The sequence below is a fragment of the Taudactylus pleione genome, unplaced genomic scaffold (assembly GCF_031769625.1).
Source record: "Taudactylus pleione unplaced genomic scaffold, aTauple2 ptg001536l, whole genome shotgun sequence".
Classification (NCBI taxonomy): Eukaryota; Metazoa; Chordata; class Amphibia; order Anura; family Myobatrachidae; genus Taudactylus; species Taudactylus pleione.
In genome coordinates this window covers 913480-927237 of record NW_028285933.1, presented here as the reverse complement: position 1 = coordinate 927237, position 13758 = coordinate 913480, and positions in this window count along the sequence as shown.

Sequence of the window (13758 nt, the reverse complement as noted above, 5' to 3'; positions counted from 1 at the left end):
ACAGGCTCTGACCTTACTCAGGATTTACTAACCTCATCACACACAGTGATTACACAAGACTGAGAAACCATCAGTAATATGGAGTACCAACACATCCTCACACACACTTACACAGGCTCTGACCTTACTCAGGAATTACTAACCTCATCACACTCAATGATTACACAAGACTGAGAAACCATCAGTAACATGGAGTACCATCACATCCTCACACACACTTACACAGGCTCTGACCTTCCTCAGGAATTACTAACCTCATCACACGCAGTGATTACACAAGACTGAGACACCATCAGTAACATGGAGTACCATCACATCCTCACACACATTTACACAGCTCTGACCTTACTCAGAAATTACTAACCTCATCACACACAGTGACTACACAAGACTGAGAGACCATCAGTAACATGGAGTACCATCACATCCTCACACACACTTACACAGCTCTGACCTTACTCAGGAATTACTAACCTCATCACACACAGTGACTACACAAGACTGAGAGACCATCAGTAACATGGAGTACCATCACAGCCTCACACACACTTACACAGGCTCTGACCTTACTCAGGAATTACTAACCTCATCACATGCAGTGATTACACAAGACTGAGACACCATCAGTAACATGGAGTACCATCACATCCTCACACACACTTACACAGCTCTGTCCTTACTCAGGAATTACTAACCTCATCACACACAGTGACTACACAAGACTGAGAGACCATCAGTAACATGGAGTACCATCACATCCTCACACACTTACACAGGCACTGACCTTACTCGGGAATTACTAACCTCATCACACACAGTGATTACACAAGACTGAGAGACCATCAGTAACATGGAGTACCATCACATCCTCACACACACTTATACAGGCTCTGACCTTACTCAGGAATTACTAACCTCATTATACACAGTGACTACACAAGACTGAGAGACCATCAGTAACATAGAGAACTATTACAGCCTCACACACACTTACACAGGCTCTCACCTTACTCAGGAATTACTAACCTCATCACCGCAGTGACTACACAAGACTGAGAAACCATCAGTAACATGGAGTACCATCACAGCCTCACACACACTTACACAGGCTCTGACCTAGCTCAGGAATTACTAACCTCATCACACACAGTGACTACACAAGACTGAGACACCATCAGTAACATGGAGTACCATCACAGCCTCACACACACTTACACAGGCTCTTACCTTACTCAGGAATTACTAATCTCATCACATGCAGTGATTACACAAGACTGAGAAACCATCAGTAACATGGAGTACCATCACATCCTCACACACACTTACACAGGCTCTGACCTTACTCAGGAATTACTAACCTCATCACACACAGTGACTACACAAGACTGAGAGACCATCAGTAACATGGAGTACCATCACATCCTCACACACTTACACAGGCTCTGACCTTACTCAGGAATTACTAACCTCATCACACACAGTGATTACACAAGACTGAGATACCATCAGTAACATGGAGTACCATCACATCCTCACACACACTTATACAGGCTCTGACCTTACTCAGGAATTACTAACCTCATTATACACAGTGACTACACAAGACTGAGAGACCATCAGTAACATAGAGAACTATTACAGCCTCACACACACTTACACAGGCTCTCACCTTACTCAGGAATTACTAAACTCATCACCGCAGTGACTACACAAGACTGAGAAACCATCAGTAACATGGAGTACCATCACAGCCTCACACACACTTACACAGGCTCTGACCTTGCTCAGGAATTACTAACCTCATCACACACAGTGACTACACAAGACTGAGACACCATCAGTAACATGGAGTACCATCACATCCTCACACACACTTACACAGGCTCTGACCTTACTCAGGAATTACTAACCTCATCACATGCAGTGATTACACAAGACTGAGAAACCATCAGTAACATGGAGTACCATCACATCCTCACACACACTTACACAGGCTCTGACCTTACTCAGGAATTACTAACCTCATCACAGACAGTGACTACACAAGACTCAGATACCATCAGTAACATGGAGAACCATCACAGCCTCACACACACTTACACAGGCTCTCACCTTACTCAGGAATTACTAACCTCATCACACGCAGTGATTACACAAGACTGAGATACCATCAGTAACATGGAGTACCATCACATCCTCACACACGCACTTACTCAGGCTCTGACCTTACTCAGGAATATCTAACCTCATCATACACAGTGACTACACAAGACTGAGAGACCATCAGTAACATAGAGAACTATCACAGCCACACACACACTTACACAGGCTCTCACCTTATTCAGGAATTACTAACCTCATCACACGCAGTGACTACACAAGACTGAGAAACCATCAGTAACATGGAGTACCATCACAGCCTCACACATACTTACACAGGCTCTGACCTTACTCAGGATTTACTAACCTCATCACACACAGTGATTACACAAGACTGAGAAACCATCAGTAATATGGAGTACCAACACATCCTCACACACACTTACACAGGCTCTGACCTTACTCAGGAATTACTAACCTCATCACACTCAATGATTACACAAGACTGAGAAACCATCAGTAACATGGAGTACCATCACATCCTCACACACACTTACACAGGCTCTGACCTTCCTCAGGAATTACTAACCTCATCACACGCAGTGATTACACAAGACTGAGACACCATCAGTAACATGGAGTACCATCACATCCTCACACACATTTACACAGCTCTGACCTTACTCAGAAATTACTAACCTCATCACACACAGTGACTACACAAGACTGAGAGACCATCAGTAACATGGAGTACCATCACATCCTCACACACACTTACACAGCTCTGACCTTACTCAGGAATTACTAACCTCATCACACACAGTGACTACACAAGACTGAGAGACCATCAGTAACATGGAGTACCATCACAGCCTCACACACACTTACACAGGCTCTGACCTTACTCAGGAATTACTAACCTCATCACATGCAGTGATTACACAAGACTGAGACACCATCAGTAACATGGAGTACCATCACATCCTCACACACACTTACACAGCTCTGTCCTTACTCAGGAATTACTAACCTCATCACACACAGTGACTACACAAGACTGAGAGACCATCAGTAACATGGAGTACCATCACATCCTCACACACTTACACAGGCACTGACCTTACTCAGGAATTACTAACCTCATCACACACAGTGATTACACAAGACTGAGAGACCATCAGTAACATGGAGTACCATCACATCCTCACACACACTTATACAGGCTCTGACCTTACTCAGGAATTACTAACCTCATCACATGCAGTGATTACACATGACTGAGAAACCATCAGTAACATGGAGTACCATCACATCCTCACACACACTTACACAGGCTCTGACCTTACTCAGGAATTACTAACCTCATCACACACAGTGACTACACAAGACTGAGAGACCATCAGTAACATGGAGTACCATCACATCCTCACACACTTACACAGGCTCTGACCTTACTCAGGAATTACTAACCTCATCACACACAGTGATTACACAAGACTGAGATACCATCAGTAACATGGAGTACCATCACATCCTCACACACACTTATACAGGCTCTGACCTTACTCAGGAATTACTAACCTCATTATACACAGTGACTACACAAGACTGAGAGACCATCAGTAACATAGAGAACTATTACAGCCTCACACACACTTACACAGGCTCTCACCTTACTCAGGAATTACTAAACTCATCACCGCAGTGACTACACAAGACTGAGAAACCATCAGTAACATGGAGTACCATCACAGCCTCACACACACTTACACAGGCTCTGACCTTGCTCAGGAATTACTAACCTCATCACACACAGTGACTACACAAGACTGAGACACCATCAGTAACATGGAGTACCATCACATCCTCACACACACTTACACAGGCTCTGACCTTACTCAGGAATTACTAACCTCATCACATGCAGTGATTACACAAGACTGAGAAACCATCAGTAACATGGAGTACCATCACATCCTCACACACACTTACACAGGCTCTGACCTTACTCAGGAATTACTAACCTCATCACAGGCAGTGACTACACAAGACTCAGATACCATCAGTAACATGGAGAACCATCACAGCCTCACACACACTTACACAGGCTCTCACCTTACTCAGGAATTACTAACCTCATCACACGCAGTGATTACACAAGACTGAGATACCATCAGTAACATGGAGTACCATCACATCCTCACACACACACTTACTCAGGCTCTGACCTTACTCAGGAATATCTAACCTCATCATACACAGTGACTACACAAGACTGAGAGACCATCAGTAACATAGAGAACTATCACAGCCACACACACACTTACACAGGCTCTCACCTTATTCAGGAATTACTAACCTCATCACACGCAGTGACTACACAAGACTGAGAAACCATCAGTAACATGGAGTACCATCACAGCCTCACACATACCTACACAGGCTCTGACCTTACTCAGGAATTACTAACCTCATCACACTCAATGATTACACAAGACTGAGAAACCATCAGTAACATGGAGTACCATCACATCCTCACACACACTTACACAGGCTCTGACCTTCCTCAGGAATTACTAACCTCATCACACGCAGTGATTACACAAGACTGAGACACCATCAGTAACATGGAGTACCATCACATCCTCACACACATTTACACAGCTCTGACATTACTCAGGAATTACTAACCTCATCACACACAGTGACTACACAAGACTGAGAGACCATCAGTAACATGGAGTACCATCACAGCCTCACACACACTTACACAGGCTCTGACCTTACTCAGGAATTACTAACCTCATCACATGCAGTGATTACACAAGACTGAGACACCATCAGTAACATGGAGTACCATCACATCCTCACACACACTTACACAGCTCTGTCCTTACTCAGGAATTACTAACCTCATCACACACAGTGACTACACAAGACTGAGAGACCATCAGTAACATGGAGTACCATCACATCCTCACACACTTACACAGGCACTGACCTTACTCAGGAATTACTAACCTCATCACACACAGTGATTACACAAGACTGAGAGACCATCAGTAACATGGAGTACCATCACATCCTCACACACACTTATACAGGCTCTGACCTTACTCAGGAATTACTAACCTCATTATACACAGTGACTACACAAGACTGAGAGACCATCAGTAACATAGAGAACTATTACAGCCTCACACACACTTACACAGGCTCTCACCTTACTCAGGAATTACTAACCTCATCACCGCAGTGACTACACAAGACTGAGAAACCATCAGTAACATGGAGTACCATCACAGCCTCACACACACTTACACAGGCTCTGACCTTGCTCAGGAATTACTAACCTCATCACACACAGTGACTACACAAGACTGAGACACCATCAGTAACATGGAGTACCATCACATCCTCACACACACTTACACAGGCTCTGACCTTACTCAGGAATTACTAACCTCATCACATGCAGTGATTACACAAGACTGAGAAACCATCAGTAACATGGAGTACCATCACATCCTCACACACACTTACACAGGCTCTGACCTTACTCAGGAATTACTAACCTCATCACAGACAGTGACTACACAAGACTCAGATACCATCAGTAACATGGAGAACCATCACAGCCTCACACACACTTACACAGGCTCTCACCTTACTCAGGAATTACTAACCTCATCACACGCAGTGATTACACAAGACTGAGATACCATCAGTAACATGGAGTACCATCACATCCTCACACACACACTTACACAGGCTCTGACCTTACACAGGAATTACTAACCTCATCATACACAGTGACTACACAAGACTGAGAGACCATCAGTAACATAGAGAACTATCACAGCCTCACACACACTTACACAGGCTCTCACCTTTACTCAGGAATTACTAACCTCATCTCACGCAGTGACTACACAAGACATAGAAACCATCAGTAACATGGAGTACCATCACAGCCTCACACACACTTACACAGGCTCTCAACTTACTCAGGAATTACTAACCTCATCACACGCAGTGACTACACAAGACTGAGAAACCATTAGTAACATGGAGTACCATCACAGCATCACACACACATACACAGGCTCTGACCTTACTCAGGAATTACTAACCTCATCACACGCAGTGACTACACAAGACTGAGATACCATCAGTAAGATGGAGTACCATCACATCCTCACACACACTTACACAGGCTCTGACCTTACTCAGGAATTACTAACCTCATCATACACAGTGACTACACAAGACTGAGAGACCATCAGTAACATAGAGAACTATCACAGACTCACACACACTTACACAGGCTCTCACCTTACTCAGGAATTACTAACCTCATCAAACGCAATGACTACACAAGACATAGAAACCATCAGTAACATGGAGTACCATCACAGCCTCACACACACTTACACAGGCTCTCAACTTACTCAGGAATTACTAACCTCATCACACGCAGTGACTACACAAGACTGAGAGACCATCAGTAACATGGAGTAACATCACATTCTCACACACACTTACACAGGCTCTGACCTTACTCAGGAATTACTAACCTCATCACACACAGTGATTACACAAGACTGAGATACCATCAGTAACATGGAGTACCATCACATCCTCACACACACTTACACAGACTCTGACCTTACTCAGGAATTACTAACCTCATCACACACAGTGATTACACAAGACTGAGATACCATCAGCAACATGGAGTACATTCACATCCTCACACACACTTACACATGCTCTGAAATTACTCAGGAATTACTAACCTCATCACACGCAGTGATTACACAAGACTGAGAAACCATCAGTAACATGGAGAACCATCACATACTCACACTCACTTACACAGGCTCTGACCTTACTCAGGAATTACTAACCTAGTCACACACAGTGATTACACAAGACTGAGAAACCATCAGTAACATGGAGTACCATCACATCCTCACACACACTTACACAGGCTCTGACCTTACTCAGGAATTACTAACCTCATTACACTCAATGATTACACTAGACTGAGAAACCATCAGTAACATGGAGTACCATCACATCCTCACACACACATACACAGGCTCTGACATTACTCAGGAATTACTAACCTCATCACACGCAGTGATTACACAAGACTGAGACACCATCAGTAACATGGAGTACCATCACATCCTCACACACATTTACACAGCTCTGACCTTACTCAGAAATTACTAACCTCATCACACACAGTGACTACACAAGACTGAGAGACCATCAGTAACATGGAGTACCATCACATCCTCACACACACTTACACACCTCTGACCTTACTCAGGAATTACTAACCTCATCACACACAGTGACTACACAAGACTGAGAGACCATCAGTAACATGGAGAACCATCACAGCCTCACACACACTTACACAGGCTCTGACCTTACTCAGGAATTACTAACCTCATCACATGCAGTGATTACACAAGACTGAGACACCATCAGTAACATGGAGTACCATCACATCCTCACACACACTTACACAGCTCTGTCCTTACTCAGGAATTACTAACCTCATCACACACAGTGACTACACAAGACTGAGAGACCATCAGTAACATGGAGTACCATCACATCCTCACACACTTACACAGGCTCTGACCTTACTCAGGAATTACTAACCTCATCACACACAGTGACTACACAAGACTGAGATAGCATCAGTAACATGGAGTACCATCACATCCTCACACACACATACACAGGCTCTGACCTTACTCAGGAATTACTAACCTCATCACACGAGGTGATTACACAAGACTGAGAAACCATCAGTAACATGGAGTACCATCACAGCCTCACACACACTTACACAGCTCTGACCTTACTCAGGAATTACTAACCTCATCACACACAATGACTACACAAGACTGAGAGACCATCAGTAACATGGAGTACCATCACAGCCTCACACACACTTACACAGGCTCTGACCTTACTCAGGAATTACTAACCTCATCACACGCAGTGATTACACAAGACTGAGAAACCATCTGTAACATGGAGTACCATCACAGCCTCACACACACGTACATAGGCTCTGACCTTAGTCCGGAATTACTAACCTCATCACACGCAGCGATTACACAAGATTGAGAAACCATCAGTAACATGGAGTACCACCACAGCCTCACACACACTTCCAAAGGCTCTGACCTTACTCAGGAATTACTAACCTCATCACACACAATGACTACACAAGACTGAGAGACCATCAGTAACATGGAGTACCATCACAGCCTCATACACACTTATACAGGCTCTGACCTTACTCTGGAATTACTAACCTCATCACACGCAGTGATTACACAAGACTGAGAAACCATCAGTAACATGGAGTACCATCACATCCTCACACACTTACACAGGCTCTCACTTTACTCAGGAATTGCTAACCTCATCACACGCAGTGACTACACAAGACATAGAAACCATCAGTAACATGGAGTACCATCACAGCCTCACACACACTTACACAGGCTCTCACCTTACTCAGGAATTACTAACCTCATCACACGCAGAGACTACACAAGACTGAGAAACCATTAGTAACATGGAGAACCATCACAGCATCACACACACATACACAGCCTCTGACCTTACTCAGGAATTGCTAACCTCATCACACGCAGTGATTACACAAGACTGAGATACCATCACTAACATGGAGTACCATCACATCCTCACACACACTTACACAGGCTCTGACCTTACTCAGGAATTACTAACCTCATCACACTCAGTGATTACACAAGATTGAGAAACCATCAGTAACATGGAGTACCATCACAGCCTCACACAAACTTACACCGGCTCTGACCTTACTTAGGAATTACTAACCTCATCACAAACAATGACTACACAAGACTGAGAGACCATCAGTAACATGGAGTACCATCACAGCCTCACACACACTTACACAGGCTCTGACCTTGCTCAGGAATTACTAACCTCATCACACACAGTGACTACACAAGACTGAGACACCATCAGTAACATGGAGTACCATCACATCCTCACACACACTTACACAGGCTCTGACCTTACTCAGGAATTACTAACCTCATCACATGCAGTGATTACACAAGACTGAGAAACCATCAGTAACATGGAGTACCATCACATCCTCACACACACTTACACAGGCTCTGACCTTACTCAGGAATTACTAACCTCATCACAGACAGTGACTACACAAGACTCAGATACCATCAGTAACATGGAGAACCATCACAGCCTCACACACACTTACACAGGCTCTCACCTTACTCAGGAATTACTAACCTCATCACACGCAGTGATTACACAAGACTGAGATACCATCAGTAACATGGAGTACCATCACATCCTCACACACGCACTTACTCAGGCTCTGACCTTACTCAGGAATATCTAACCTCATCATACACAGTGACTACACAAGACTGAGAGACCATCAGTAACATAGAGAACTATCACAGCCACACACACTTACACAGGCTCTCACCTTATTCAGGAATTACTAACCTCATCACACGCAGTGACTACACAAGACTGAGAAACCATCAGTAACATGGAGTACCATCACAGCCTCACACATACTTACACAGGCTCTGACCTTACTCAGGATTTACTAACCTCATCACACACAGTGATTACACAAGACTGAGAAACCATCAGTAATATGGAGTACCAACACATCCTCACACACACTTACACAGGCTCTGACCTTACTCAGGAATTACTAACCTCATCACACTCAATGATTACACAAGACTGAGAAACCATCAGTAACATGGAGTACCATCACATCCTCACACACACTTACACAGGCTCTGACCTTCCTCAGGAATTACTAACCTCATCACACGCAGTGATTACACAAGACTGAGACACCATCAGTAACATGGAGTACCATCACATCCTCACACACATTTACACAGCTCTGACCTTACTCAGAAATTACTAACCTCATCACACACAGTGACTACACAAGACTGAGAGACCATCAGTAACATGGAGTACCATCACATCCTCACACACACTTACACAGCTCTGACCTTACTCAGGAATTACTAACCTCATCACACACAGTGACTACACAAGACTGAGAGACCATCAGTAACATGGAGTACCATCACAGCCTCACACACACTTACACAGGCTCTGACCTTACTCAGGAATTACTAACCTCATCACATGCAGTGATTACACAAGACTGAGACACCATCAGTAACATGGAGTACCATCACATCCTCACACACACTTACACAGCTCTGTCCTTACTCAGGAATTACTAACCTCATCACACACAGTGACTACACAAGACTGAGAGACCATCAGTAACATGGAGTACCATCACATCCTCACACACTTACACAGGCACTGACCTTACTCAGGAATTACTAACCTCATCACACACAGTGATTACACAAGACTGAGAGACCATCAGTAACATGGAGTACCATCACATCCTCACACACACTTATACAGGCTCTGACCTTACTCAGGAATTACTAACCTCATCACATGCAGTGATTACACAAGACTGAGAAACCATCAGTAACATGGAGTACCATCACATCCTCACACACACTTACACAGGCTCTGACCTTACTCAGGAATTACTAACCTCATCACACACAGTGACTACACAAGACTGAGAGACCATCAGTAACATGGAGTACCATCACATCCTCACACACTTACACAGGCTCTGACCTTACTCAGGAATTACTAACCTCATCACACACAGTGATTACACAAGACTGAGATACCATCAGTAACATGGAGTACCATCACATCCTCACACACACTTATACAGGCTCTGACCTTACTCAGGAATTACTAACCTCATTATACACAGTGACTACACAAGACTGAGAGACCATCAGTAACATAGAGAACTATTACAGCCTCACACACACTTACACAGGCTCTCACCTTACTCAGGAATTACTAAACTCATCACCGCAGTGACTACACAAGACTGAGAAACCATCAGTAACATGGAGTACCATCACAGCCTCACACACACTTACACAGGCTCTGACCTTGCTCAGGAATTACTAACCTCATCACACACAGTGACAACACAAGACTGAGACACCATCAGTAACATGGAGTACCATCACATCCTCACACACACTTACACAGGCTCTGACCTTACTCAGGAATTACTAACCTCATCACATGCAGTGATTACACAAGACTGAGAAACCATCAGTAACATGGAGTACCATCACATCCTCACACACACTTACACAGGCTCTCACCTTACTCAGGAATTACTAACCTCATCACACGCAGTGATTACACAAGACTGAGATACCATCAGTAACATGGAGTACCATCACATCCTCACACACACACTTACTCAGGCTCTGACCTTACTCAGGAATATCTAACCTCATCATACACAGTGACTACACAAGACTGAGAGACCATCAGTAACATAGAGAACTATCACAGCCACACACACACTTACACAGGCTCTCACCTTATTCAGGAATTACTAACCTCATCACACGCAGTGACTACACAAGACTGAGAAACCATCAGTAACATGGAGTACCATCACAGCCTCACACATACTTACACAGGCTCTGACCTTACTCAGGAATTACTAACCTCATCACACTCAATGATTACACAAGACTGAGAAACCATCAGTAACATGGAGTACCATCACATCCTCACACACACTTACACAGGCTCTGACCTTCCTCAGGAATTACTAACCTCATCACACGCAGTGATTACACAAGACTGAGACACCATCAGTAACATGGAGTACCATCACATCCTCACACACATTTACACAGCTCTGACATTACTCAGGAATTACTAACCTCATCACACACAGTGACTACACAAGACTGAGAGACCATCAGTAACATGGAGTACCATCACAGCCTCACACACACTTACACAGGCTCTGACCTTACTCAGGAATTACTAACCTCATCACATGCAGTGATTACACAAGACTGAGACACCATCAGTAACATGGAGTACCATCACATCCTCACACACACTTACACAGCTCTGTCCTTACTCAGGAATTACTAACCTCATCACACACAGTGACTACACAAGACTGAGAGACCATCAGTAACATGGAGTACCATCACATCCTCACACACTTACACAGGCACTGACCTTACTCAGGAATTACTAACCTCATCACACACAGTGATTACACAAGACTGAGAGACCATCAGTAACATGGAGTACCATCACATCCTCACACACACTTATACAGGCTCTGACCTTACTCAGGAATTACTAACCTCATTATACACAGTGACTACACAAGACTGAGAGACCATCAGTAACATAGAGAACTATTACAGCCTCACACACACTTACACAGGCTCTCACCTTACTCAGGAATTACTAACCTCATCACCGCAGTGACTACACAAGACTGAGAAACCATCAGTAACATGGAGTACCATCACAGCCTCACACACACTTACACAGGCTCTGACCTTGCTCAGGAATTACTAACCTCATCACACACAGTGACTACACAAGACTGAGACACCATCAGTAACATGGAGTACCATCACATCCTCACACACACTTACACAGGCTCTGACCTTACTCAGGAATTACTAACCTCATCACATGCAGTGATTACACAAGACTGAGAAACCATCAGTAACATGGAGTACCATCACATCCTCACACACACTTACACAGGCTCTGACCTTACTCAGGAATTACTAACCTCATCACAGACAGTGACTACACAAGACTCAGATACCATCAGTAACATGGAGAACCATCACAGCCTCACACACACTTACACAGGCTCTCACCTTACTCAGGAATTACTAACCTCATCACACGCAGTGATTACACAAGACTGAGATACCATCAGTAACATGGAGTACCATCACATCCTCACACACACACTTACACAGGCTCTGACCTTACACAGGAATTACTAACCTCATCATACACAGTGACTACACAAGACTGAGAGACCATCAGTAACATAGAGAACTATCACAGCCTCACACACACTTACACAGGCTCTCACCTTTACTCAGGAATTACTAACCTCATCTCACGCAGTGACTACACAAGACATAGAAACCATCAGTAACATGGAGTACCATCACAGCCTCACACACACTTACACAGGCTCTCAACTTACTCAGGAATTACTAACCTCATCACACGCAGTGACTACACAAGACTGAGAAACCATTAGTAACATGGAGTACCATCACAGCATCACACACACATACACAGGCTCTGACCTTACTCAGGAATTACTAACCTCATCACACGCAGTGACTACACAAGACTGAGATACCATCAGTAAGATGGAGTACCATCACATCCTCACACACACTTACACAGGCTCTGACCTTACTCAGGAATTACTAACCTCATCAAACGCAATGACTACACAAGACATAGAAACCATCAGTAACATGGAGTACCATCACAGCCTCACACACACTTACACAGGCTCTCAACTTACTCAGGAATTACTAACCTCATCACACGCAGTGACTACACAAGACTGAGAGACCATCAGTAACATGGAGTAACATCACATTCTCACACACACTTACACAGGCTCTGACCTTACTCAGGAAT